Source organism: Falco punctatus (genome assembly GCF_963210335.1).
Source record: "Falco punctatus genome assembly, chromosome: 3".
NCBI lineage: Eukaryota > Metazoa > Chordata > Aves > Falconiformes > Falconidae > Falco > Falco punctatus.
In genome coordinates, this window is record NC_137582.1 from 113,569,878 (window position 1) to 113,597,370 (window position 27,493).

The following is a 27,493-nucleotide window of genomic DNA, read 5'->3' on the forward strand; positions in this document are numbered from 1 at the left end:
CTATGGCCTGCAGAATTCAGTTGTTGTGTTTAACTCTTTGCATTCCTGAAGCATGTTCAGCAAGCATGTAACTTCAGTTTCTGGATTGATCTCTGGTTTATTACTGTACTGAACTTCATAAAGCTTACATAACTGTCATTCTGTTGAAAATCCTGGCAAGTGCTTAGAAAGAAGATGGACAGGGAGGAGTGGTTGATTCCTTCAAAGGGAAGAGGATTTGGGAAGCCTTGGGAATCTGGTTACTTTTCCATTAGTCCTAATTGCCAAGCTTCTCTAGAAGCTTCGGTTTCTGTTCTGCAGGTGTCATTTAATTGCTGGTAGGGTGGTTTTGGAAAGCGGTTTTCATATTTGTTCTGAACTTAGAAGGGAGCTAACTCACTGAAAGTCAAGTTGGGCTGTTTTCTGGCCGTGTGATAGTGATCTGCAAAATACTTATTTAAGGCATAACTGGTTGTTTAGACTCTTGTGTGTGTGGAATTTGGGTGGTCAGTGGGGCAGGGCATTACTGTAAAAATACTTTAAAACCCGTCACTCACTGTAGAATGTTTCTCTTCTCTTTGGAAATGTTCTTGTGAGACAATATTGTGATAACCACAATATTTTGGTGGTAAATAGTAACACCATGTAAGCCAGATAGAAAGGGGAGGATGAAACGCTTCCTCAGATACCTCAGTCAGTGTGTATATTCACTTATTCTGTTGAGAAAGATGGGAAAACTTAATTACAAATCAAGTGTAGGTAGACTTTGCTTCAGTATTTGGTTGGATGTTGAGGCATGAAGGCCCAGCGTTGGAAGGATGATAGCTTAGGAGGAATGCTGAAATAGTATGCGTCATAGAAATATCTAATAAAGTCAGAACATGGTCAGTTTAAATAGTCCTTTCCTCTTCTCTTTAGAGTATATGCTAGCAATGTGTTTAGAACAAATAGGTGTTTAACTTCAGAAATTAATTCTGTTGACTTAAGGTCACTGAGAGGCAAAAGTAGTCTTCTGAAGTTTGAATTAACAGCAAGTGAAATACACTTGTAAAGATAAAATGTCTCTTTGTGATAGACGCAAACAGTTTGCAAGGGAAGGGAGGAGAAAAACTAAAGAACTGAGAGTTGGGGGCAGATGTCCGACCCTGTTTCTACTACCTGACTTCTATATTTGAACTTGGATGTCAGGCTAAAGGCTTTTTGTAATAGTCTTCCACCTTTGCAAGTGGTCTGAAACTTTATGTAAGCTAGCATTTTTCCAGTGTTATGTTTTTATTTCATTAGGTCTACATTTTATGTGTAGAGAAGACTAAACATTGAGCAACTGGAAGCAGAGTGGTGATGGTTTTGAGCATGCTTTTTTAGCCTCTAGTGGTAACTGATCTACAAACAACCTTTGACCTGCAACGGATTGTTTAATCTCTGTTTCATATTTTTTGCCCACAGGTCTCACTTCTGCTTTCTTCTAATTCCCAGTGTTTTCCAGACAAAATTTACAGCAGTTTTGCTCTAGTAAGACATGCTGAATAAAGACTGCAGTAAATAATATTTGACTATCCAATTTGGCTTTCCTTCTTAAAGCGGAATAATGAATAATGTGAATTACAAGGCTGTGGAATTAATTTATGTTTTTTTGTCACCAAAATAATTTTGGGTACTTTGCCTGCCATTTATCTGTTGCACTGTTAAGTAACTCTAGCAATTCTAGAAACGCTAGAAAAAAGGCCTTATTTGCCTCTTCAACCACCGTATTAACATGAAGTGAAACTCAAAAAATGGATGCAAAAGCAACGCAACAACTCCCAAGTTTTGCAAAAGCTACTTGAAAAGGAGTTGGGGGCATTCTTGAAGTGACTCGCCCTAAATGGAAACCAGGCGACAGGTCGTGCATCCTGTACATTTCTAATTTATTGGAGTTCACTGTACTGAAGCCTGAGGGGAGGGGAGCCAAGGTTTTTTTCCTCTCTGCAAAACCCACTTAAAAGTTAAATCTCCTTACTATCATGCTTCTTGTATAATGCATGCCTTTCCTAGATGCTTGCTCTGTTTATAGTAGGCGAGAGCTCTTCCTAGTATTGCCTTAAGCCCTGTGGCTGGAACATTGCTGCAATAGTAGAAGATAAGTAATGTGATAGAAGTATAAAATTATTGTAGAGACGAGGCCTGTTTTGTGTTAAATCAAGCTGAGGCTGCTGTACAGGAAATCAGAATATAGAGGTGAATATGACATTGTATTTCTTTTATAATATTGGAAGGTGTGAAGTGGCCATGGTGAGAGATGAGAATTGGGTTGCGCTGTACTAAGTTTTCACAAGGATGTTAAGGAATGTCCTATTGGAGTTGTGCCTTTTTGCTTTTTTTTCGTTACATAGTTAATATACAGTATCTTTTGAGAAAACCCTGTGTTTGTCAATGTTTGTGTTCATTAGTTTAACGTAGTTTTTCAACGGTTTTTTAATTGCTTCTTCTAAATGAATAACCAGTAAGAAAAAAAATCTCTATGAAGGAAAATATTTACTGCATATTAAAGCTGTATGATTCTTTAGGTCTTCGCTCTTCTGGTTTATTTCAAAGATGATGTCCGAGAGGGGCTCCCAGCGGGCGTGAGTGTAAATAGCTGTAGTATTCCCTTCAAGCTTCTGTAAGAGGCACAGGAACTGAAATCAGCTCTTATCTGAGCATGCCCTCTACTGCAGTGGGAACGCTGAAATGGATCAAGGAAAGCCAGTAGTTTTAAGGCGGGATCAGTAAGTGTTAACCTTCTGATACTCCAGAGAAAAAGTGCCTCCCTGTAGATAAGCTTCAGTAAAACTTGTGAAACTTCCTTGGGTTTCCATTGAACTCTGTCTTAAATACACCTTCTCTGTTGCAGTGAATCTTTCTTCCTTTTCCCTTCCTCCTGAATGGTTTTCTCTTGGTTATAGCTGTAGTGGAGTGGGTACTGTTAAGTGCCCTGCTCTGCTTCCATTCATGCTTAGCAGCACTCTTCATTCTTCTACGTGGTAAGTAGAGAAGTAAATTTGGAGGCACCTAGGTGACATGAACAGTTTCTGTTAATAAATTTTCGTGTAAATTCATACGTTGTAAGAATGCAGGGTACACAGCTGGTAACAAGTTTTCTTAAGTATCTGATTTGCATGTGATTTGTAAGTATTTGATTTATATGTGATTTTTTTTTCCTTCCCCACCCCTACTTTGGGATAATTTGCTAAAACTCTGTGATAATACGGGGTTTCCAAATTGTTTAAAATTCTCCTGCTCTGAATTCTTTAGGTGATTACACTGAGCTACTTTAATTGGAGAGTTTTAGAAGCACCAGCATTGTGATGGGCCTGATATAAATGTACTTAAATGCCTACAAGGTTGGGGACTGACTGACTGTGTTCTTGTATTTAGCTTGACTCCGTGTTAGTGGCAAGCAGAAGGTAAACAGATGTGGAATGAATGTGAGCTTGTGCTGAGCGGTAATGTTCAGTCAGAACAGGAGGGCACTGCCAAGTCGTGCTTGGAGTGAGCTGCTCAGATTTAGAGCTGGGTCTTGCCTTGTGCAGGTCACTCAGAAACACTAATCTAAGCTGCTGTGCAGTTTCAGTTTGCCTGAACTATTTAAGGCCATGGTCCAAGAAGAAACGGGTTTGTTTTCCTCTGGCTGGAGTTCCTGCCGCCTGCTTCATGTCAGGTGTGTTGTCTGACCAGCGGAACTCAAGACATCTGATGCTGGTTAGTTACCCACTAGAAATGGGGCGGGATCTGTATGATTGCCCCCCTGGCAGCCTTACATAGGTTTAAGAACAATATCATGTTATTTCATTAGGTGTCCATGGCTTATGCTGCAATTGAATTGAGGTTTTGGATACACTGTGTCTTCCACGGAAATAAGCACCCAAGTATTTGTGACCTCTTCTACCTATTCTTAAAACTAGGGAGGACATGTATCTGAATGGTTTTAACTTCTTAAAATGCCTCCTTCTGCATTCCGCACGAAAGGTCTATGATACAGGGATTGTGACCGTGGTCTAATTAATTTGCTTGTCTGTTTCTTTTTCTGGCAAGCTGAAGCTCCGTAGTGAGCCTTGCAGCTGCTTGCTTAGTGAGAAGTCTAAAAAGAGGACAGTAAATCTTTGTGGAAGCATGCAGACTTTGGTCTAATTTTGTTCTGAATTTCCCTATTGAGCACATAGGTATCTTTGATGTGTGATTTTTGGTTTGGCTGGTTAGCAAGAGATGCCGGAGTGCAATCAAAAGGTCTTGCCTCTGGGTGGATGCTTCTGTATTTAGCTTTAAAACACAGTGTAAACAGAAGTCATGAATATCAGCGGTTCCCCTTAGATGAAAGTATCTGCAGTGTGCTCTATGTATGTGCAAAAGAATGAAATATGCATCGCTTTCTTCTTTGGGAAAAATAGTCTCTGTTCTGATAGTAAAATATTTCTCTAAAGTAAATGCTGTTGGGACTCACCTCGGAGACTAAATAAGCTGTGCTCTGTTAATGTTAGGAGGCAAAATGAGTGTAGTGTGATCTTTCAGCATAAGCTTCTGTTTAACTTTAGATTGGGGTTTAGATAAACAATTTTATTCTTGCCTCATTAATGCTTAATCTTGCATTACATAATATACAATATTGGCTTCCTGAGTAGCTATTAAATATAGTGCAGATGTGTAGTAGCTGAAAGGTCACTGCAGTTACCATATGTGCTGGCTGGCAAGGTGTTTGTCCTCTCTGAGGACAAACTCTGTACTATTCATGTCAACAAACAGCCTGAGTACTATTTGTGCAGAACTCTTACGAGCATATGAAAGATGAAGATTCTCCCTCAACATAATTGTCAAATAGCAGTTTTCCTTTGATCAAAAGAGGGGATAATTGGGTGAATACATTTTGGTCCGTTAGCGTAAAGTGATTCATTCACTGTACGTTGGCTTTTTAATATTTGCGTTTAGGGGTATTACTTGTACCAGTAGCTGAGTTTGTCTGTGGCTTGGGCATTATCGCTATTCTCCTTTCCCAAAGGAAATAAATTTTATCTGATGGTACATTCCTCTAATGAGAGGATATTAATATGTTGCATAGTCAAGGCATGTTGTTTCCTGACTTGTCTTTGCTGCAGGAGCGTGCAGAAAGGGACAGTAAGCTATGTAAGCCTTTTCTGTTTGAAAGCTGAACCTTTTTCCTTAATAACTTGTTCTAGCCTAGATGCAGTCAGAGCTGAAATTTTCCATTAGAGTTTGAAGCGGCTGCCAACATAAACAGCCACTGCTTCTTTTCATTTCATCTCTGCTTACTGCTGCTAGTGGTTCCATTGCGTGGATATTAGTGTTTTGTTCCTGTTAGAACAGGGACTATAGGCTTCACATTTTAAAAATGATAGCCTAAGACTTTTTTTCTTTAGCAATAGCAGGTACCCTACTGGGCTCTAGTCCATTTTGAAAAATGGGCACAGGCATCAGTTAGTTTTCCTGTGTAAGTCAAACCATTGACTGATTTGCATAATAAACTCCTATGCAGGGAATATGTTGCCTTTTTTTTTGTTTTTGTTTCCTGTCCTCTGTGGGTTTTTTTGTGGTGTTTTGTTTGTTTGTCTTTTTTGAGCATGGCTGTTCTAGCTGATTGAGGGAGAATACTAAATTAATGTGTTTGGCTTTAAGGTAAAGCAGTGTACTGAAGCGGCATACAGTAATTCAGTTCACGCTTCTCACCAGGAGCAGAATAAGTAAGCCAAACAATTTAATGAAATGCTGAGCTCATAGGAGCTGAGCTCAGATGGAGATGCTCCTAAATTTAAGTGGCACTGAGCTGAAAGCTGTTTACAAAGACCAGATCATCTGTAAGGGCTGTTCAGTATGTGTGTTCACTGTAATTTGGCTGGTTTTTAAACCAGTTTGTTGCTGGACAAACTTGGGCCACACAGTTCCAGGTTTATATACCATCCGCGACCCTTTTGTTTCAGTTTCCTTCCTGAGTTTCTTCTTTTGACTTGACGTGTCCTGAAGGTATATGTTGCTTAGCTGTTAAATCCTTGCTGTGTGAAGCACCTTTTTACATTGAGTGTTTGCTTCTAGGGCCTAGTGCAACTAGCGTGCGTTCATCTGATTAGTGACTATGGTTATATCTCCCAAAGACCAAAATACCCTTTCGCATACCTGTGTCTCAATTTCAGCTGAAGCAAGTAAGGGCAAAGAAAGAAAGTGCCTCATGTGCTTTGGTTTAAATCTCGTAACCTTTCTCATCAGACAGTAAGAGAATTCATTTTCAATTGTGTTGTTTTACTTTTTCATGCTAAAGGTCATATACAATGTCATCAGCTCTAAAACTGGGCTGCTGTTTTGAGTTTCTTACCAAGAAACCTTTGTACGTTAAGAGCATAAACCCAGATTCACTGCGTATTCACTGTGCCAGCTGGACTCTAGAGTTGTGTTTAGCATGGGTAATAAATCAACTCTGCACTCTGGTGGCTTTTTAAAAAAAAATTTTACATTACAAGATTGAAATTAATTGTTTATTTTTCTCTGAAAGTTTAGAGGTAGGTAGGGGTAAAATACTGTTGCAAGCAAAAGAGGGCCATTAGGCAATTGCTTTGAGCTGTCAGAGGGCCAAACAGGCCAATTTCTGCTTTGTAGTGAAAGGTATGTAGCTGAAGATCTAAGCCAAGATTATTTGGGAAATGGATACAGTATTGTCCAAGTATTCTTCAACAGCTGAGTGAACATGGTGCTTCTGTGACTCCCCATAGTTCTGTTGCACTGCATTTTCCTTAACTTCTGCTCGTAGTTCATCATCATAAAGCATTTTGTTTTATTTATTTTCTTACTGTGAATTCTCTTTTTTGCATGTGTGCTGAAAGGTACCTGTAACTCTGGTTAAAATGTGTTGTTCATCAGTAGCTGTGTACTTTCTGTTCTGTGTTTCTCTTTGCCTATGAGAAAAGGTGCTTGCTTTTCTGCTTCTGTAGCAGTTGTCAGGTTGTATCAAATACTTGGACATCAATCCTAAGGCCCTCTGAATCTCAGGCATGTAAAGCAGGTATTTATATGAGAATTTGTGCAGTGAATGTCCTGTCCTGGCAAGATTCTTTTCCATGGATGCTCTGCACCAAGACCTTAATGTTGTTTGTTTCCCATCCGACATTCAGCAACTGAAGATATGCTTTAAAACATGAAGATGGCTTTCAGAAAGACAAAAATTAACAAGCCATATAAGCCGCAGTGGTGCTTGTGGGACATCCTGTTCTGGAACAGCGCTAATGTTACAAAATTTGGGAAACTCACTGAAGAAATTAAGCTGTATAATCCTGCCTGGTGTCTGATTTTTGAAATGGCTTAATCAAGAAATACTCTCCGTGCATTCTCTCTGTGGTACTAATGCACAGACCCACAACTGGTATCTGAGGATCTCATAATCTTTAATCGTGTACCTAATGTGCAGCACTGTTGGGTATGGAAATGAAGTTTTCACAAGTTAAGAGCTGAGTCGAAAGCAACCCTAGTGACTTGCTCAGGGAAACTAAAAAGTTCTGTGGAAAAGCAGGAACATAAGCCTTGATCTCCTGTGTAATAGTTACATTGATGTAAAAGTGGTGTTACACAAATCTCATCCTACAAGTTGCTTGATCTAATCTGTGGAAGACATAAAGGCTTTGTTTTATGCCAAGTTAAAGACTACTTACATGTGAATGCAGCATTCTAACATGGTATTGTCTGTCGGGGGTGGGACTGGATGGGATCAAAGGGGACAACACAGTGCAGATATCTTTGAAAAAGCAACATAGTGGTGCTGAGTATATGCTTTAGGTGGTGTCTACTTGCTGCTGGTTAGTCCCTTTTCCTTATCTATGCAGTGGGAGTACTAACTTTGAAAAATTCCTGTATGGATCAGACAAAGGAATTATTTTTTAAAAGGGTTTTTAGAAGGGGAGTGAGATGTGGAGACAGGTGGTTTGGTTGGCAGGTGGTGAGTTTCATGGCAGTTGCTCAAGTCTGAGATACTGAAAAACAAACTGCAGTAAAACTCAAAGCAGTTTTTGCAGCTAATTAAACTGCTGTGTTTAAACTTGATGTTTATGGCCTATGTGTAATTTGGTTTTTGATTCTGTGTGTGGGTTTGGGCCAAATTTGACCTTAGTTATCCAGTGGAAGCTGGTGCAGGCTGCTCACAGTTAGTTTTTGCCAAACTGGTGGCTTGTGCTTACATTTGAGGAATAAGCATTCTCTCTTGCTGCTTGCTTTTCTCCTCTTTAGCACCCACACTGCTTTCTTATCCTGGTCAAGGATATGAAGATTAACTACAAATGTACTGTTGGAGGGAATGGAGCGGGGGCAGCTAGGTTGTACCTAACTGAGGATGTTATCTTGCTGGTGTCCCAAGTGGTGCCATTTCATCTGTGTATTTAAGCATGTGAGAGAGATTACAATTTCAAAAGGAAATGCAGCAGTTTTCTTTGAATTTTCAAGTTTGAGAAGTAAACAATTATTAACAGCTTTGACCTGTTGAGAGTGTCATGTTACAGGAGAGTCAGGACGATCTGGAGTGCTTAGGGGAGCGTAAAGCAGTTTTCAGTCCCTTAACAAGAGACCTCATTAAACTGTTGTCCAGGTCGTGTGGGGCTTAATAGAGCAGGCCATTTGGGGGCAAAAGATTGTGCACCAGGGGGGGAAAAAAATTGTCTGTCGACAGATAGTCAACTATACTTTTAATTGTGTCTTGCCTGTCACACTGAGCAAGAAATTATCTTTTTTCTTATACAACAGATCATTGGCCTTAATCATTGCTTCCTGCCCCAGATAGCACCATAAGAATGGTATCTACAGTGTTCTTTTGGCTTGGAGTCATCCCCCAAATACATTATTCACTCCTAAATATCCTGTAATATGCTGTTATAGCTGTACTGTGCAAACAAGACAATAACAACTTCAGTAGACAGATGCACTCATTTTGTCATTTTTGTTCAAACCAGCTGTAAAAAAGAAGCAGTGCTTGATTACTGGGGTTTTTTTGGTTGATTTTTTTTTTTTCCTTCTTGCCAAGGAAAACTCCCAGGAATTACACAGACTGGAATAAACTGAGAACGGGGAGTTAAGAATAGTGGCTTTTGTTTAAAGGGGCTGTGCCACAGGGGATGCAAAGGCAGTTTGTGGATGTAACAGGTTCTGTAAGCCTTGTACTTTAAGAAGCATTTAACGATGCAAGCCGAAATTTGCTCTGTTTGCCTTTGTTTCCCCTGTCTGTTTTGTATCTGAAAGAAAAATGCTTAGGCATATGATGGAATCCAAATTCTCTGGACATGAAAATGCTAATGATTACTTACCGGTTGATGTTCTTTTGGGCAAGCATCTACTGCTTTTATCACACCAGTACATAAGGGAAGAAGTCTATTCTGCAAGGTGTTCAGCTGGTAGGAGGAAGGCTGCCGATCTGAACCATAGCCCTGTATATATGTGTATGATGGTGGATTTATAGTGGGCAATCCCTTTCCCTGCTGAGAGGTGGAATGCATTTTCAGGCACCTTAATGTCTTCCGCTATGTGGAAAACAAAGATGATGAAGCTGTGAGCTGTGTGAAATGCTTAGGCTTTGGGTTTCCTGTTCCTGCTTGTGAGTACAAAGTATCTTGCAAGACTGGGGTCCACCATTTGCACTGTTAGTGCGCTCTGTGTGGAGTAAAAGGGGCTCCTCTGACTGTGCCTCTGGTGTTGTCCCAGGTAGAACTAGGTTCTTAATGTGCAGCATCATCATGTATTCTGCAGTAAAGAAATTCAACACACAGTTTCACTTCTTGCTTTTAGCCTAGTTAAGAAGGTACAGGTAGTGTAGCATCAAACAGCGAGTAATCAAAGCAGGTTCCACAAAAAAGCTTTTGATTTTTTTTTTTTTTTTTTTTTTAAATCTCAGAATGTTGACAGGTGTATATCCTTCTGATTTAGGTATTTCAAGATGCAATTTTTCAATTCCTCTTTTCTTTGTAAACATGAACTTGGAAGCTTTCTCTTTTTGGGGGAGGTGTAAATGAGAGAGGTAGTTTCCAAAGCAATTGCTGCCTTTAAGAACCTGGAGTCTTAAGAGCTAGGCAAAGTGTTATGAGATTAATGACAAAATCAAAAATACTGACAGTACTGATGGTTGGGAAATCCTCATTGGCTCTGGTCATCTGGCACATAGATGGTTGGCAGGGAATATTGTTTCTTTCTATGCTACCAAATTCCTGTACAGAAGTAAGAAATCTGGCATTAAAAGGTGCCCGTAAGCACTTTAATTGCCACGGTGAAATAGATTGTTCTTGTTGGGTGAAACAGTTGAGCTGATTCCCCTTCCTTCCCCTCCCTGCAAACATACTTTCCATGCTCCCTTTTGCCTTCTTCCTAATGTCCCTGACACAAGTGGAATTATTTTTTACAATGCCTCTAGACCCTAAACTTTAAAGAAAGGGAGAGTACATTCCAGGTTATAAAACAGCTCTTTCCTTGTGCAATTTGGCAAGTCCCACGTGTTGTTTAATTCTAACCCTGCTTTGTGCCTGATGCCTCTTGTTGTGTAAAGCACTAGGACATCCCACAGGAACTCTTGATTTATTTTGCTAACTCTGCCCTTCTCTGTGGTTCAGAAACCTCTAGTGATCTGTGAAGCTCCAAGATTTTTGAGTTGAACAGTAGTAGTTTTAAGAACCTCCTCTACTACATAAATGTCTTAACACTTTCCACGTGCTAGGGTTTTGGCCTTATGAAATGCTGACCTCCTGCAAATGTAAAGCCAGGCGTCCTGGGCTTGTTAATTCTGTTGTGAAATGGAGGTGAGGAGGGAGAAAATGTAATGAAAACTCTGGGCCTTTGGCCAGCAGGGAAGATGTGATACAGTGAACATGTTTCTGTTGCCTTTTTGTTACTGTTCAAGTTTGATCAGCTTTGTTTCTGGTAAGCGTAATTATGTGTCTTTTTTTTTTTTTTTTTTTTTTTTTTAAATGGCTGAGGAGCAGATCTTTGCCAAAGTTCAAGTCTTTCATTACCTGAATTGCAGTGAGAGGGAACTGGAGAAATAAATCATGTTAGCTTTCCTACAAACAAACCAACCAACCCAATGAAACCACCACTCCCCAAGAAACCCCATTAAACTAGAGAAACTATCCTTTTCTCTCTCCTTTCCTTGTTCCTGCAGCCCTACCACTACTTCCCATCCATTACTTTCCCTTCCCTGAAGTTTCTTTTGAGCCTTTAGGGTTAAGAGTGAATTTAGACAAATGTGCAGTGCTAACTGCATTATTTGGATTTTTCTTTTCTACTTAGCAGCACAAGATAAGGGAAAGAGGGATTTTGCCATTCTGAATGCTTGCTTATTTCTAAGAGCCCAAAAGACCCGTTTATTGTGGGAGAGGGTGGTGTTATGTGAGCCTCATGGCCTCATTGGAGAACCTGTACTTGTTAGTTTGAGTAGTAAGTGTGGATTTGTTGTTGTTGTGTGGTTCCCGCCCCCCCCCCCCCCCCCCCCCCCCCCCCTTCCCGGCAGTGTTCTTCATGTTTGGTGGTTGTGCTTCACTAGAGCTTGGCCGACTTCCCTGCAATTTCGCCGTTGCACAGACTGCACTTTCTGCATAAGTTTCCTTTCATTGTATTAGAGTAATACAATTGCAGTGCATACTGGCTTGGATACTGGAAGAACATAATTTACAGATTTTTTTTCTTTTTTTTTTCTTTGTTTTAGTTTGCAGAACAAATCCAGGGTCCAGAATTTCATACTTTGCGGATTCAGATGTGATTAAAAACGTACCATAAACATTGCACACTCTGGATGCTTAAAGAGCATATGGAAAAATGCGTTTATCCTAATTCCCACTGTTAAATCAGATCCAGTATGTAGAATAACTCTGTGGGTTGTATAATGGACTTTAACCTTGTTACGGTGAAGTGACATCGAAAGGCGTTCCGCTTTCAGTGCTGTGTTAAAGTTCTATTGATTTAACAATTCCAGCTCATGCTCTTATTATTGTGGCTTTTGATGTGATAGATTTTTTTTTTTTTTTAATCTCTCGTTGTTGTTGCCTGGCTTTAGAAGAGCATTCTTTTGTTATGAGTGTAAGAGCTTGTAAAAAGAATTTGTCTGCTCACAGTGGGTATAAAGCTCTCTTCCCTATCTTTCCCTTACTTATATTCTTTTAAGGTGAGTCATGTTTTTGTTTCAGAGAAATCTGTGTTTCCTAAACTTGTAAGCCTTTCAAAAATGATTTAAATGATTTTTCAGCTAAAGGATGAAAGGGAGGAAGCTCAAGTCTTGTTAGATTTGAACAACCAGAGAGCTTTAACTTATAGCTGTCCAGGATGTGTTCGGAAATAATGCATGTACTTTTAGAAAGTTTTATTTAATACATGCTTGTCTACTGTAAAAGAGCCAGATGGAGGCTGTAGGCTGCTGTTTGTGGTTGTAATGAATGACCTCACTTGTCCCACTCTTACTTCTGAATATTTTTCCATGGAGCATATTAATAGTGCTGCTGAAGAGAAATCAATGGTATTTTTAAGTGTTTAAGTGAAAACTGCCCTACCATTTTCCCACCTCATCCAACCACTCTTCTATAATCTTTATCCCATGTTTACACAGTCTGGAGTCATGACTGAAAAAACATGCTGGTGTTTAGAAATTGCAACTGTAGAAGTTTTCATTGCATCAGCAGATAAGTAATATGTAACAAATTTACGTGAATCACCACTGAATAGCTAGGCTTATATATTTATATCTATGCCAAACAGGTGTTAGGTTTCTGGGGTTTTTACTAAAGTTCCACTTTGACCTTTTCAAGTGAAGATACTGGAAATTTTGAAAACTGAGTTTCACATGATGTTTGATTGCTTTGGTTGTGGTGTCAGAGCTGAAAATGTGGATGTGATCCAGCAGGCTGTAGGTAAACAGCACTGTTCAGGCTTGGTTTGTCATTCCATAAAGGTCACATCAAAGTGAAGGGAAAAAACCCCAGCCCCCCAAAAAAACAACAGTCAACCCCAGACTAGCAGGGATGACTTATTTTAGGAAGTTGTTGTTCTTTGGGCTACTGATTTTTCAGGTATTGTTGCTTCAGTCTCTCTCCAGGAACAGATCGTCTCTCCTTCGATGCTGAAAGAGTCTGTTGTGTAACTGCCCAAATAACTGTTAATCAGCCTCCAGGTTTTGCAACTTCGTTGTAGTTGTAATACTCTGTTGGCAAAAGGAAGGCTAATAGGAAGAGGTAGTTGCTTTAATAGGGTCAATGTCTGTAGTTGAAGGCTTTGCAGGTTGAGCAGCGCATGGGAAAAGTGCAGCTAGTAGAAACCTGTTGGAGAGCCATTGATCTGGTTTGCTCTGGCACTTAATTAGACCTGCTTGTTTCTGAATGGTGGTTACCAGGTGGAAGGACGGGACTGGGGAGGAGGGAGCTGGTCTGTTGGGTACCGGGCAGTTTCCTAAGTTCATCCATCTGCTTTTTTTCCTCTTCTTGCACACTGCCCAAGGTCACCTTCATCTGCAGTATATAGTGGGGATTTCCATGTTATTTGGTTGGAAGTGTTTTGGAAGGGCAGCAGAAAAGTAAGTTAGATGCTGCCAAAGCTTTGTTGCCTCTCTGTTATTTTGCCTTGTCTCTGTAATAATTAGTGTTGACATTGCTTGCTCGAAGGCTGCTGGGTTCCTGGCAGCTCTGCTCTCTTACTCCCCAGGGGATGTGTTAGCCGTGGGATATATGCCCTCTTGAGATGCAGACACTGAAAAAATAAGTTGCAGGTATCTTCATCTTCTCTGAACAGAAACAACATGTGTCTGTTAATTAAATCCTTTAATACGTTAAAAGCCCTTTGTAGGAGGCTTCCTCTGCTACCTTTGAGGCACTTCTGAGGAGTTCTGTGAAACAGTACCTTCTGGATGCTGTGAGCTGTGTGCACCTCCGTGCTGGGAGATTGCAGGCTGTACACCTCTTCCGGGTCCTTCTGGGTGTCTGGAGTCATGTTGTTGCAAATTTTTCTAAGCTAGTGAGTAACCAAACCACGGAAAAAAATGGCAAGTGAACCACAGAAAAGCTTTGTTTGTATATTTGACAATTAGAATGGTTTTAATTATGAGACCACTTTTGCAGTAGCATGAGTTTGATGGATTAGGGCAACATGAGTAATAGAAAACTTGTCTTGCTGCCTTGTGTCTCAAGTTTTTCCTGAAGGCAGGAAGTGCTTGCTGTTTGGGTTAGCAACAGCTTTTTTCTGAGTAGGGAAATGCAAGTCAGGAAGGCCTGCATGGTTTGGAATAATAAAAAAATAACCAAAGTATATACAACCACTATAAGAACTTACTATTTGAATTCAGAATACACTTTTGAAAATTTGTGTTTTCAAGGGTGCAGTGGGAATTTATGCCTAGTTGAGCTCTTGTAATTGAATGTTGCTTTGCTCAAGGTATTTGCTGTGATTGATTCTACTGAAATGGTTTGTATTAGATGTGGGTTTGTTAGGTTTTGTTGTTGGGGTTTTTTGGTTTTAATTGCCAGATCACTGAATATAGAACAGGTGTTCTTCTAATGTAGATATCAAAAGGACACAGGTAAATGGCTGTAACTTGTAAAGCTTTGCCTTGTCCCACATACTGAATCTATTTAAAAATTCAAATGTTTTTAGAAATCTGTGTATCTGTGCAGTAAATAACCGTTCCTTTCCTGAAGTTAGTAGCGCTCTCTAAGGCCAAAAGGAAATTGGTGTTTTCCTATGTTGTTGAATGTAGTAACTCCTTGGGTGCATTAAACAAATATTTGCTTTCATGTTAACTGCAGTACCAGAGAATATCCTAATTCAGGAAGCAACCTGGTTTGTTATCCCTTCCACAGTCTGAGTCTTGTTAGCTGGAGTTCCTCTTAGTTAAGAACCATAAGGCAATTTAGTGGGAAAGTAGTAAGTTTGATGGTTAGACTATGTAGCTTTTCCATGCCGAGTAACAATGTGCTCTGCTGACCTGTTAGCTTCCTCACTACAATTCATGGTTAATTATTTTTTCTGGTTGACTGTCTTTTGAACTGTATGGAGAACTATCATAGGTTTGGAAACCAGCACAGTGATTTTTAACTTCTAATCTTACTTGAACTTCTTAAACTTCTACCTGAATTTATTCCAAGGAGTGTAGCCTGTGTGGCAAGCAAAATGACTGACAGACTTGTTACTGATCAACATAATGGTGAAAGCCCATAGTATTAACTCCCTCCCTGTTACACAGTTGTTGGAAGCTAACACAATGTTACTGGGAGCCTGGCTCTTCTCTTTTGAGACTGCCAGTGTGGGCTACTATGAAGGACAGTTACAGCCAGTAGTAGTCAAGTATCTAATAATACAGTTGCCTGCCATTTGAAAAGTGAACTAATCTTAACACGTGAATCCCTTAGGGTACAGTGGGATCATGTAGTTAATGACTTGGGATTGGGGGGGGGAAAGACACCTTTTTGGAGTTACTCTTTATTTGGGGTTTTAAGGTGATAGCACCAGTGAGTGATCATTCCACAGAGGAAAGCGATGACATGCACAGGTATCTATTGTAGCATTAAATTGCAATTCATTTGGGGTTTATGTGATGCAGTCTTCCTCTGAGCTTGTCCACATAGAAAAAATTGACTACCACAGTTGTACAGAAGCAGTGTAATTTTAATGGAAAAAGTTAACCCATTTCCAGGGTAGCATAACTATGCAATACAATCCATTGTATTGTTAGTGTGCCCCTGTCATTCTTGGACTTACTTTTTTTGGGAGGTAGAAGCTATGAAAGCTGATTGGAAGGAACAGGAATGATATGAGAGTGTAGTGTTACTTTAAAAAAACAAACAAACAAAAAAAAAAACCAAAAAAATGAAAACCAAACCAAAAAATCAAACTACAGCAGTCAAAATGCACACAAAATCCTATCATTCCAAATTTGTTGCCTAAATCTAATGAAACTACAGGCTTGCATTCAGGCAGAGCTTTGAAACACAAAGAGTCTAACAGCCTTGTGACAGCAGGACTGTTCCTGAAGGTTAGTTTTTAAATGTGCAGTTAATGTCAGCCGTTGGGAGATTATGCACTAATGCACTATGGACAGCTTAGTTCCTTTTATCTTGAAAGGGGCTACTTTTAATGTTGAAAAGCACAGAGGCAATTATTTCAGGGTTACATGGAAGTTGTTGGGGCTGTGGTGGGTTTTCTTTGTTTTGGTTTGGTTTTTTTGTGGGTTTTCTTGTTTTTTTGTTGTTGTGGTTTTGTTTTTTTTTTTCTCTGGCATGTTCCAGGAGATGTTTCTCCTATCCTTTTCTTTTAAGCAATTCTACCTTGTTTCAGAAACGTACTCGTGGTGTTGCTATTGAAGATAAAAACCTATCTTCAATAGGTTTTCTAAAAATAAAAATACTGTCTGGTGAAATAAGCAGTATTCTAATAGAAGTTTGGCATTCTATTAAAAAAATAAAAAGCCTTTTATGGTAATGGGGAAGGGGTGAAGAGGATCGATTAATGGTGTGCGTGGACAGGTACGGTCAGACTGGGACAACATCTTGAAAACTTCCTTTGAATGTAGAGCACAATGGTAATGTGTTTAGCTAGTAGGACCAACCACAGGAGAAAGACTTAGTATAAAAAGATACGTTCTCTTCCTGTGAAATTATTCTGTATTTAATGAACAAGATACCAAGCTATCTCCACTGGTCATGGAAGAATGACCTGTGTTTTTTTCTTTTCACAGGTTGGTGTTGCTTTTTTATTTTACATTGTGTGTTTCAAAATTCATCAAACCTTGTTTAATGCATACTTTCAAATCATGCCAATTCGGAATTGTTGTATGGGTCCTTGTGAAATAGAAATCCTTGAGAACAACTTAAAATGTTAAGTGATTTTCATAACAGCAGCATTATTCTGTGTTGCTTGTATTAGTCAGAAAGCTGTTTTGGAAATGGTTGAAAATTTTAACAGCAAACATCCCTCCAGGGTTTATGATTTTCCAGACAAGATGGGTGAGCTGATAGAAACACTTCCACCATAGCCTTACAGCAGATGCTCTGGTGCTGGCTTAACAAAAGTTGAACATAATTCCTTACTGCTTCCTCATGCTTTTTTTATGGGCTGCTTTGCTGGTGCATTTTATAAATACTTTGTTTCAGATGATAGTTCAAGTTACTAAAAGGGAGAAGCACTGGAGTGTGGGGGTATTGGGCCAAGAGTTGCCATCAGCTGCACGGGACGGGGTGCGTGCAGCTGTGGTACCTGTTCTGTGTTGACAGAAAGGATCGATAGTTTCAGGGTTTGTAGAATTTCTGCAGGAGAAAGCATGGCCAAGAAGGGGGGTGGGGTAAAGGAACTGGGAGATGCAGTAGTTCTTCACATGGCTTGCTTTTGATGTTTAACTTAATTGACTGTCCAGTGCTGCTTATTAACAGCATTAAGGGGTCATTTTTATGTTTGAGTGTGGGTGTTTGTAGGCTTTCTTTTGTAAAGATAGGCTTTTCTGAAGAGTGTGGAATTTGCAAATGCTGTTCCTTCACCTCCGCTCCCTCATTTCTACTGTGTTAATGCATTAGTATTTCTCTAGCTTCAGCTTTAGATCACAGTTTACCTGTTTCACAGAAGTTTGAAGTGTTGCAGTGTTGCTTTCGTCTTTATTGCTCTGAAGAGAGGCCAGTTCAGGAAACGGAGGTACCTCAGAGCAATTAGGTTTTACACAAAGTTCTGGTGAGTTGCTCATTGGTTTTCTCTCAGTGTTTTCTGTGTCTTATATACAGAAAGGTAGGAGTGGATTTATATTCCTGGACTCCTTCAAATATTCTGATGCCCCGAGACATGTGTTTGTGTCAGGGCAGTGCTGCCAGCTGTTCTGCTCTTATGTCACTAATGCTTCAGACTGAATTTGAACCAGTGAGTTGAAAGTGAAGAATTGCATATCTTGCCTATTCAAAGTCCCTTTCCTGCGTTGGAGGCATGAGTGTGTAGTGGTTGCCTGCTGCTTACAGCTTGGTATTCTCGGACACTGAGCTGTTGATGATAGTTTTACATGGCATAAGATAAGTGATGTAGAAATTCTTACTTGCCGGAGTTGCATGTCAGGTGTTTGTTTGGACTCTTGCATGTGTGTGTATGAAACTCGTGAAACATTTTTGAGAGAGGTAATACTGTTGTGAAAAATACTGCTGTAGAAAAATTCAGTACATTTTTTAGTGCATCATTTTCTGCATTTTCTCTCTTGTTTTTATCATTAGTACCATTCACATGAAAACATCTTTATTTGTCTTAATTTGCTGCTTTTGTTTTATTCCCACCTGAAGATGTCACTTTTTGTCCTGCTACCTTAGTAGCAGCTAATTACAGCAATGTATAGACCTGGGGAATCGTAGCTGTCCTTGCATGCATATAGGAATGGGCTGAATCGCAGACTGTGAATTTCACAAGTGAGGCCTAAGCAATAAAAGCATACAAATAAATTGAAATTATGCAGTTACGTTATAAGCAATGCCTGCAAGGATGAACCAGAAGCAAGCCATACATCTTAATGGTGTTGCTTGAATAGTTTGAGGGGATAAAATAGGAGAATTACTAGAATTATTTACAGAACGATACCCAAAACCAGTGTGTAAAAGGTGCTCAAAACCAGTGTGTAAAGGGTGGCCACTAGGCTGGGAGAGGCACATCTCCGCCTCTGCTGTGCTCTCCTGACACCCTACCTGGAGTATGGTATCCAGCTCTGGAGTCCGCACTGCATGACAGACATGGACCATTTAGAGTGGATCCAGAGGAGGGCCATGAAAATGTTCTGAGGGCTGGAGCACCTCTCCTACGAAGACAGGCTGGAGAGAGTTCCTGGAGAAGAAAAGGCTCTGGGGAGACCTTATAGTGGTCTCTCAACATATAAAGATGGAAAGGAAGACTTTTTTGCCAGGGCCTGTAGTGACAGGACAAGGGCAACAGTTTTAAACTGAAAGAGGGTAGATTTAGTTTGGATATAAGAGAAATGTTTTAACGATGATAGTGATGAGGCATTTCTTTTTAAAGCTGGGAAGCAAAATGCTTCGGACATGGTAGTCTAAAGAATGTGCAGGTCTGAAGTAGTTATATATATATTTACGCACAGACACACACACACACACCCCCATGCTTGCACAGGCTGACATTGTGTTCTGTCTTAGCAAGTTAGGGTTACTCTAAATTAAACCAAATGTTATGTAAGATCATCACTTTATCCCAGATGCCTTCACTCCTTTTGGATGCCTGAGTACTTAGACCAGAAAGTTTGCCTGCATCAAGCAGTGTTGTGTTTCGCTTTCCCTGGAAAATACTACTCGTCTACCTTGCCCAGACAATAAATTCTGTAATACTGGACCAATGAGATTTTTCTTCGACATGTTCCTTTGATCTTGTATTTTTGAGGAGTTGACAGGAGCAGCATATTGCAACACGGTACGTAAACAGGCAGAATACCATCTCCTTATCTTCATTCACTCATCACCTAGACCCTTCCAGGAAGAATTGCAGGGGTCTTTGTGTCTTGTGTCTTCAGCCGCTGCTCCATCCATGAATTTCTACCCTTTCAGATTCTAGACGGATTGGAGGGAGGAAGAAAAAGTCTTAGGGAGAGGCCCAGGAAACTAAGAAGGATGATTTGACCATGAGGTTAGTCTTGTAAAGAGAAAACTGATGATCTCCTTGTTCTTTTGGCCTTCTCTTCTGGCTTGACTAGTCTCTCACCAGGTTCTGTAAAATGGGATAGTATCTCAGACTGGTCTGTAGAGGTGCTGTGGAGATTAAACCACATAAGATCTAGAGACATGAGTCCAAATCTTGATTGGAGGAGAGGCTTTATAAGGACTGGGGTGGACAGAGAAAGGAAAAAGATAGGAGCTGGTGGATTCCCAGAATGATTTGTCATGTGATATCAATGTGGTCTTTAAGCTGGCCTTTTTTACTACAAGTTTGCTGAGACAGGGCAGAATACTGGGAAACCCTTTACAAAAGCTACAAGTATTCAGTGTCTACGAGAAATGTTAACTTATGCACTAGATGTGGTTGATTGCTGAACTAGGCCCTGAGCCCAAGCACTTTGTTAAACGCTGATCTTGTTTTGCAAATGGAAATCTTCCACAGTTAGATGGAAAAATGAGAATGCCCCCCCACCAAATAGACTTTTGGCATTCCAGTTTTCAAGCTTACAAGTGGCTGTGAAATCATCACACTGAACATGCATCTCAAGCTTTTTTCAGCACTGAGCTCTGCCACTGGGTCTCTGCATCTCTCTGAAGAATTTATTTATAGCATAATATTTTGCTGTAGTGAACCAATTCCAAAATGTAATGCAACTTAATAATGGATGAAAGCTCATGTTGCTATGTCTAGAGCCACAGGCTGGTCAGTTGGTTTGCATGGGGAGAAATCTGTTCTTAGGTTCTTTCAGGGGAGCAAATTCTTTAACTCAGCATGTACACGCTTCTAGTTAATGGGGTTTTCCATACAGTAAATCACTAGTTTTTCCTTCACTGTGATTTAGGCTCACATAATACTACTGGTATTGTAGGTGAACACTAGAAATGAAAGTACTGTTGCACACAAAGGTAAGGCTGGAAGCCCTAGCTGACTCTATAACCTCAGTCTAAAGTGTGTACGTAACAGTAAAACCAGGTTAAGTTTACAGTTGCAGTTCTGCTTGCTACTACCACCTTGATTCCCTCCCTACACACATCCCCCCACCCCCAGTGGTGTGTTTAAATTCTTTGTGTAATGCCTTTTCAGATGCGTGATGGAAATGCTAACTTACATCTTCAAGTAGAGCCTCCTGTGTGGCACAACTGTAGTTAAAAAACGCATGTAATGAGGGCTGATTTGTTAGTGCCATTGCTTTACAAACCTGCAGTCACTGTTGGGAAGCAGTTGAAGAAAGTAGATGATGCCAGAAAAAAGTTTAAGGAAAAAATGCAGCAGGGATTTTTGGTGGCTAGTAGGGATGGAAGTGTCTTGTTATAAGTGCAGGATGCTCCTCTGAGTAGTTTTGTTTGCAGATAGTGGAGCGTATAGGTTGCTTTTTGGTAAGTGTATGAAGATTCATATTCCAACAATTTCAGAAACGTTGTGGCAACAGCTTACCAGTTTGTAAAGGAGTATCCGTTTAAGAGGCATCCTTTTTCTGAAAGGGAGCCAACAAGTATTGATGCAACCTCTTTTTTCTTGTTGAAGTTCTCAATTTTAAGTGGTTCTCTTTTAGTTTCTGACACCTTGACGGCTGTGTTGAATACAAGCCACTAATTAAAATGGTCGTTCATGCTGCCTGGTGGTAGACATCAACATGCTGTGATTGTTAGACATGGTAGTAGGGAATAAATGGTGTAATACTCTGTGCATTCGGAATACCTGATCAGTCTCTGTGTTTCCAAGGATATTAGCATAGTCTAACTGTAATAGTAAATTCTGAGCTCTTATTGATGCAACTGGAATGAGACTCTTTGGCGTTTATAAACTGGTAATGAGAAACGGATCTATGCAGTGGAGGGCTGGGTGGTCAAGAAGGCAAGTCAAGGCTAAGTGTATGGTGTGACGGGTGCCATCAGGCATCATTTGTGGAAATTTGGTATGTCATGTTGCATGCCTAATAAAGCAGTACAATGAAACAGTCTTCATCATCTTCTTCAGAAGATTGCTGACTGGGTAAAAATGACATTTTATTCCTTTCAGTCAGAAACTGTCTCAATCTCTAACTTGGAAAAGAGCTCGGGAAGGCAGGTAGAGACAATACAGGCTGAGTACCCATGAAGAGAGACATAAACCTGACTTCGTTTACATGAGGGAATTGAGCTTTTCTTGGGTAGTGAAATGTATAGAGGAGTGTTTCAGGGAAGCAGAAAGGCAGCTCTAGAATAAGCTTGTCAGACTGCTGTAAGGAAGATGTTAGGTAAGCAGCAGGCTGGCTGTATGACAGGTCAGTGCCCTTGCTTGACAGGTTTCCTGGGGTCTGTACTACTTTTTCCTCTGGCATAAGAATACAGGGCCATAACAGGCCTGAGGGGATTGCCGAATCTGAAGTTCTGTTGTCAGGCAACGATCTCTCAAATCCCTTTCATGAATGGATCAAACTTCATAAAAAGCTCATAAGGTCTATAGGCATTTGTTCTTTTGCCAATACCGCCCTTTTGCTTTAATGGTTCTTCTGTCTCCCTGGTGGCCAACTTCATGCGGAGCTGTGATTCTGTAAAATAGATTTTGTGCAGAGCCAGATAGATGAAGATGCCTTTTCTAATGCTGCAGCTGCCATACGTCATCCGGTGGGTCAGAATGTGGAATTTGCCTGTCTTGTGGAAAATGACTATTAGAAGGTTAGGTTGCCTCAGGCTGTGAATCAGAGCTAGTTCTTAGGTCTTACTCCTGCCTATGAGATCTCTGGTTCTGAGTGGCAGTTGAGTTTTGGGTTGATGAAAAATACTATTGCCTTAACTTCCTTGATGCATTATACTTCTTTTCTCTCCTGCTTATATGGTACTTCTGTCAGAAGTTAGTATCTCTGTAGTGTAGAAAGGTAAAAATGAGCACACTGTTTCATTGCAATGGACAGTGTAAACTGAAATCAATGACATTTTATGTTAGCACACTTTGTAAAAGTAGCTGCAGAAGTCATATCGCCTGTCCTGACACCCCTGCTGTGGATGTGGGCCATGTGCAGAGGGGGACAGGATTAATGGCAGCAGCCCAGTTCCATCTCTAAAAACTCGCTGTGGTATGATTTGCAAGACCTCAGGAGTCAGAGCCCTCTGTCGTGCCCCTAATTACCAGCTCCTTTTTTTATTATCCCTAATTGTGAAGTGGGGATCAAATTCACTTTCTGAGGGAGTAGCTAGGATTAATGCTTGGTGGAGACACCAGGGTAGAACAGAACCATAAAGAATTAGCAGTTTCTTTCACTTCTGAGCTCACTGTATAGGTATTATAGTTAGCTACAATGAACTCGTCTTTCTAATGCCGCTTTACAACTCTTAACCATTGTCTTTACGTTTTGCTTGCAAAGGATTTTTCCCTGCAGAAAGAATTTGAGACTGGAGGGAAGCAACAATAACTGAGGAATAAGCAGTTTACATGGCAGTTCTTTTGTGGTTTTGGGGCTGGGGGGGTGTCCTCCTTCAATATCCCTCTTTTTGTATGATGCTTTGGTAAACAGGAAAACACTGAAGTACCCCTCAACCCTCCAGACTTAATCTAGAAAAATCTAGTGATTTAGGGAAATGTTCTTGGGGAGCAGTAAAAGGAAAACAGCTGCTCAGGGATCAGATCTGAGAGAAACTAAGTCTGTTTAAAATTGGGGCTTAATGACAGTGATGTCTGTCCAAGAGTGATTGTTCCCAAGATTAATGCTTATTCGGCATAACTCGGGCTGAATACTAGAGCAGGAACCCATCGTCCTCAAACCTGTGTTTGTGTAGTATGTGAATAGATGTTTTCAGTGATAAAACTGGTGGTTTGTATAAGGTTACTCAATACTTCCTAGGTGTAAAATGGATGGCTTTATTCCTCCATCTGGCTGGTTCAGGTGTTGGATGTCTTGCGGTTGAAATTTTTACTAAGGGGTCAAGTTGTAGCTGTCTTCAGCATGGAATCAGGGGTTTGATAGTTTTTGTTATGAGATAACCTGTTGAGAGGGTAGGTGCAATAAAAAAGGGATGGAAAATGTTTCTGTTTCCAGGTGATTGCATCTTCACTTCCCTTATTAGCAGTGAGGATTAGTTTATGAGGTTTATTGCCTCCTGTGTTGATTTTCAGTATTTTCTGAATGCTGTTGTTTTTAACGTTATTTTATTATAATAAACTATTAAAACTCAACGGCTCCCCTATAGGTCATGGGGAAGCTGTGTGTCAGGGAGGGTAATGCATACATTTGACAAGCCAGGCTTTGTGTGATTCATCACAGATGTGTTTGGAAAACTTAAAACATCTGTTAAATTGGAATGTGGAATGCAGGTCAGTGTGCAAACACATCAGCAGTCTGAAACGGTGCTGCTAGTGGCAAAGCTGCATTGCTGGTCTCAGAACTAAGTGGATCTTCAGTTCTTATTTCTGTAAATTTAATAAAACCAGTTACAGAATGTGACATTTGAGGAACAGATGGCTAATACTGTACTCTACCTTTTAGCTCTTCTTGCCCTGTTAAAACAGGAAAATCTGATCAAACTTTCAGGATTTTTCATTTGCTTCTTTATTTCAGTATTTTTGTGGTATGTTATCTTCTCGGTGATTACTGCCTGCCCAGGAGAGAAATGGGGCTAGGACTGCAGAACACAGTGCAAGTGATGTGTTCTTAACTTAGAGACAAAAGCCTGCTCTGCAAAGGAACTGGGGGGACGGGGTGTGACACAGCTGAACAGACGACACACACGACATCTCTGACGTCATGGGAACAAACTCCTATTGAGAATGACATCAGGTCCCAGTAATAGAATATGGCAAGAATCAGATTTGTTTTGAAACCTGGTAAAGTAATATATTCTAACTTAACCCAGGAAGGCATGAGACAATGTCACACAAGGCAACGGACAGAAGTACCAGGTTAAATAACCGGAGGGCAGTCCTTGGCCCGTAAACGGTCATAGGATTTACACATTTGACCATTACAGAGAAACTGCAGTGGCTTGGGGATTGGAACTTTCTTCCAGACCATCCAGGGTGCCCCAGAAGTGTTGAATCATGCAGTGTGTTTGACCTGAAATGCTTGCCCACACAAGAGCTAGTTGATGGCTTTAAAACTGAAATTTGAAAGACAGCTGGAAACTTCTTTGTTAAGTGTTAGAGACTGCAGTGTCTTCTCAGGTAAGTTGAGCTAGGGACTTGCATTGCAAGAGATAAGCACCTAAGCATTTGAAATAATCTTTTCAGAACAGTAAAATGTCATCCATCTTATTCCTGTGTAAATTTCCAGCTGAACAGAAGGGGAATTTGCAGAGCTATGGAATGGTTGTCTGATGTAGCTGGTGCAGAGTGTGAATGTGTGTGGGTTATTTTATTGCCTCTCCCCAATAGTCTAGTGAGAGAAAACCTTTCTAATTCTGATGAGCTCAAAGTCAGTATTTTTCAGTCGTCTCTTCAGCTACAAGTTGGTGTCACTCCAGTGAGCCTGAGGCATCCAGTGGAGTGTTGCAGTAATGCAGAGTATTGATGCTAAGTGACTTGTTTTAAATACCAACTAGCATTATTGCTGTGAAGTAGTCAACTAACAGAACAATTAAAGCTAACAGTTATAACATGAGAAATGCTTTGGTAAGTATAGTTTGACTTTGTTTGTAAAGTTGTTACAGTGCAATAATAAAAATACTTTTAAGGTAGTAAAACTTTTTTAATAATTGCAAGCCTAATTTCAGTTGTGCAGAATTAGAAAACAAGTTAGCAGATGCATAACTTACTGAAATGCAGGAGGATTAAGTTCCCTGCTGAACAGCAGAATTGAATTTTTAATACTTTGTTTAAACCAATATTATGAAAGTAGAAAATGCTGCTGTCCCTGTGTCTGGAATGTCACTTTCTGCATGCGCATGCACATACACAGATTAGTCTTTCATTTACATTAATTGAAGTTGACATGCGGACCACAACAGAAGGTAATCTAGTTGGGGGTGAAATCACCGAAGTCTGTCAATACTTTTTGATTTGTTTGAACAGATGATTGTACTTGATAGACTTCTCAGCCCCTATGCCTGTGTAAAACTCATAAAATAGAGGAACTGCTGTGGTTGAAGGAACTGTTTTCATTTTCTGGTAGCCATTACATGCTGCCAGTACAAAAACATTTTTTTCTTAACAGTCCTTTCCCAAGCTCAAAAATGGATTTTCCCTCAGTCACTGTCATTTAATTATCACCTCAGGAAATACGTAGATATAACTGATGATCCCTTTAAAACATCCTGTGGTATTCGACTCCTCCCATCCTTCATTTTTCTTCTCGCTCCAGTCATTAAATGTAACATTGCCAATGTATATTTTGTAGGGTGACCCTGACAGCTGTCGCTCTGAGGATGTGCAGAGTTAAGAAGACTGCATGTAATGAAGGGTAGAAAAATAGAAAAATGGAAAAATGTTTATGGGATCGAGTGGTAGTTTTTAACTGCTTTATGGCTGGCTTCTCTCATACACACACCCACGTGAACCACCACTGATACCTTTGCTTTAAGTAGTGAAAAAGGTGGTGTATTACAGCCATTGAGAAAGATACCATTGATGTGTAGCCAGCAGCAGTGAAAATGTGTTGTGTATTTTTTTGTCCCACACTTGAAGTCTAGCAGTATGCAACCAAGAAGTTTAATTACTGAGCTGGTGCAAAAAGAAAGTGCAGTTAAAGGGGTAATGTTTTGGTGCTTGGCACCTTCATTGAGAAAATCCTATTCCTTGTATTGTGCTGCTAAATTCTTGGTATCAGCCACATTGATGGAGAAGTGCACGTGAAGGGGGAAAGACATGATGCAGTGCAGACTACAGCGAGCTCTCCTCTGAAAGCTTTTCTGAATTGCATTTAATTTATCTGGGTATTTATCCCACTCCTTTTTGTCTTGGTGTGTGAGCTCCAATATTGAGAATGTCTAGTTAACAACAGACTGGCAGTGAAAGATGTTCCGTGAAATAGCTGTGAACCCCAGGACTTTGATGTGGGTTGTAAAATGAAAGGAAAGAATTGCTGGCTCAAGAACATATGAACTTCTCCCATTCTTGCAAAAGTATTTCACCTCTGCTTTTCAGAACTACTTTGTGTGTAATTCACATGGCCCATGTGCGTTTTGTCACAGACAGCGCTTTGGGCATCAACATGTAAATGAAAAAGAAGAGGCTGAAGATTTGCATTTGCTAGGGAGAACAAATGGATGTTGAACAGTGGGTTGGGAGGAACCTGCAATGTATGCTAGCCTGAGCCTCAGTAGGAAGAGAGATGCTCTGGCTCCACAGGGGCTAAATGACATTCGGCAGGCTCTGTCTGCATGAAGCCTTTGGTACTCTGTGCCAGGAGAAAACATCACAGCAGTGCTAAAGTATTGGGCTTTGCTGTGGTGAGAGACCCCTCATTGCTGCAGATGGGGCAGCTGTGCTTGAGCAGAGGCTGGCAGAGGTGTGTGGGAAGATGAGGTAGAGAATAAGCTTGGGGGAGGAGAGGGCAGAAAATGTAAATGATTCAAGTTAAAAGTGGTCAAGCAAATCAGGATTTCTAACCTCAGAAATTTTGATAGTAGAAGTTGCAAAGGGGAGCTGAGTAGAAGATAAATCCTCAACTAATGTGTAGGAGGCAAGCAGGTTCTCTTAACTTTCACTATTTTGATAACCTCTCAATTGATCAAGCGCCAGAGATCCCTGTGGAGTCTACCTGGTGACACCAGCAGTGGTTATGCAGTCTTGGAGAACTGTAACTGACACTTAAAGACAGGCAATAATAATTATTAGTGGATGCAGCCAACAGGCTGTGAGTTCCTATGGGGATTAGGAACTCTGTTGATTAACGAAGAGGATTCTCTGGAGAAAGAAGCCTTAATTATAAAAGCTTTCTTTTTGTTCTGGCATGACATACAGCTGG

General features: G+C 40.3%; 1 protein-coding gene across 1 annotated transcript in view; it reads left to right on the plus strand.

Annotated features, from left to right (window-relative positions):
- Positions 1 to 27,493, plus strand: part of RERE (arginine-glutamic acid dipeptide repeats) — a 326,197-nt gene that overhangs the window by 212,999 nt on the left and 85,705 nt on the right. The window lies entirely within an intron of this gene.